Source organism: Malania oleifera, chromosome 8 (genome assembly GCF_029873635.1).
Source record: "Malania oleifera isolate guangnan ecotype guangnan chromosome 8, ASM2987363v1, whole genome shotgun sequence".
Lineage (NCBI taxonomy): Eukaryota > Viridiplantae > Streptophyta > Magnoliopsida > Santalales > Ximeniaceae > Malania > Malania oleifera.
In genome coordinates this window covers 24103043-24105549 of record NC_080424.1, presented here as the reverse complement: position 1 = coordinate 24105549, position 2507 = coordinate 24103043, and positions in this window count along the sequence as shown.

Sequence of the window (2507 nt, the reverse complement as noted above, 5' to 3'; positions counted from 1 at the left end):
ATCCTGTTACGTCAATCGTGACCGTTAATCTAGTCGGAAACTTTGCTGATGTGGCCGCATTTCAAGGGCCTGTCAACGTCCGGCACGCATGCGGGAAAAATCGCCCGTTGCAACGTCGACGCGCAGCAGCCAGCAAATTAGTCAGTAATAAATGCGTATTTTCTTTTATTTCATTTTTTTACTTTTAAGAAATATCTTAAAATTTTATTAAAAAATAATAGATTTGGTTGGGGGAAAAAATTTAACTTACTTCTTCTTCTTCTTCTTCTTTTCAACATCCTCGCATTTCCTATTTATTCTTTTAAAACAATTTACCAAATTAAAATGATAATGATGACTTGTAGGTCACTTCCAATAAAATAGCCTCATTTACATTGGGCTTTGAGAGGTTGGAAAAAAAAAACCATTTACATTTTTATGGGACGTTAACCTAAAGTAGAGGCTAATGAAACAAATTCAATTAGGTAACAAATTTATAACGATTCAAATAAAATAATCTGTGACGGATGACAAATAATTTATTATTTTCATCTTTAATATAATTTTTTCATCATCTAATGAACAATTTATTTTATAACAAAATAACTAAAACTATTTTTAAAATTATAATTTGGTAAATTGATAAATATTTAATAATCAATCACAAAATTATATTTTTTTTATTTTTTATATAATGAATTTGTAACTTTTGTTTTGATTACAAAAATTGACTATTAACGGTAAGGTTGCTCCTTTGTGACCGGTTGGTCATGGGTTCAAGTCCAAGGAAATAGTCTTTCTACATAAAAGTTGTTAGAGTTAGAGTCAGAAGACAGCCAAGAGACACAACCAGAGACGCGTTACAAGCTAGGAGTTGAGTTAGAAACGCGTGGTGCATTTATCTCTCCATTAACCTCTCCGTTATAACTTCCATTTGTAATTGATTTTATTTAATTATGATTTAAATTTCAAACCCTATAAATAGAGGGTTGTGGAAAATGTAATTGTGTGTGCAGAAGTGTGAGAAGCTCAGAAAGAGCAGAGAGGAAGAAGGGAGGAAGAGAGAGAGAGAATTGTAATATTTTCCAGCGATAGTGAATACTTGGTGTGTGCTCTGTGGACGTAGGTCGTTATTGACTGAATCACATTAAATCTTTGGTGTCATTTTGATCTGGATGCTCACAAGTTCCTAACAAGTGGTATCAGAGCCCGGTTGGAGCAAAAAAGCGAGATCGGAAGTGATCCCGAAATTCAGAACTTTGTCCAATATATCGAAACCAAGTTTTGAGGCCACCATCGCATTCAACTCGCCGAGATGAAGAGAACCGTGCAAGCCGGAGCTTCAATGGAGCTCAGAAGAAAGCTCACGCGCCCTCACGCGCCTTGCTGAAGCAAGACGCCTCTCCGTGCGCCAGCCACGCGCTGGTGACCAGATCGCTCACGCGCTACACATGTTGCACACATCTTCTTCGCCCAATCCGCCTCTACCCGACCCGGAAGCAACCTGACCCGAACCGGAACCTAACTAATACTGGATCAACCCAAGATCCAGTTCTTGACCCGGGGCTGACCTCCACCTCAGCCGCCATGTCAGCACACCACGTCAACGCGTCACGTCAGCAGAGGAGACATATCAGCTGCCACGTCATCTTTGGGCCCCACCTTGACACATTAGCGCCGCGTTAGCAAGTGCCACATCAACTGTGCCACGTCAGCAAGTTTTACTAGGTTTGACCAAACTTTGACTGAATTATTTGGAGTCGTTTTAAATCCGTTTTTCGAGCAACTTGAACTATTTTTAGGGTTTTCAATCGTTTTGGATCCAATCGCGCTATCCATTTGAGCTAATTCCATCTCTAGATCAGCGAATCGAGATGTCGAATGAAAAGAGTTCAAAAATCAAAATGTTCAATGGAAACAATTTCGGTTTCTGGAAGATGTAGATAGAAGATTATTTATTTAGGAAGGAATTGCACTTACCGTTGAAGGGTAAGCCAACATCCATGAACGAGGACGAGTCAGAGTTGCTTGATCGAAAAGCCCTCGGAGCCATCAGAATGACGTTGTCAAAATCTATGGCGTTTAATACCAAGCATATAACATCCACCAAGTCTCTGATGGATGCGCTCTCTAATATGTACAAGTAGTCTTCAGCCGCAAACAAGCTGCATCTCATGAAAAGACTATTTACGATGAATATGTCTATAGGTGAAAGTTTCAGCAGTCATTTGAATAACTTCAATGAGTTGTCTGATCAACTCGCATTAGTCAGGATAACGTTTGATAATGAGATTCGGACTCTACTGATTCTCAATCAGTTGCCTGAAAGTTGGAATGGTGTTGTTACTGCCATCGGTAGCTCCGTAGGAAAATCGAAGCTTGTATACGATGAAGTCGTCAGCATGATTTTAACGGATGAAATAAGAATGCAGTCAAACCATGGCTCCACTTGGAGTTCAGTCTTGAACATGGAGAGTCGAGGCAGAGGAAACAGGCATGGACGATCAAACATCAGAGGTAGATCTAGG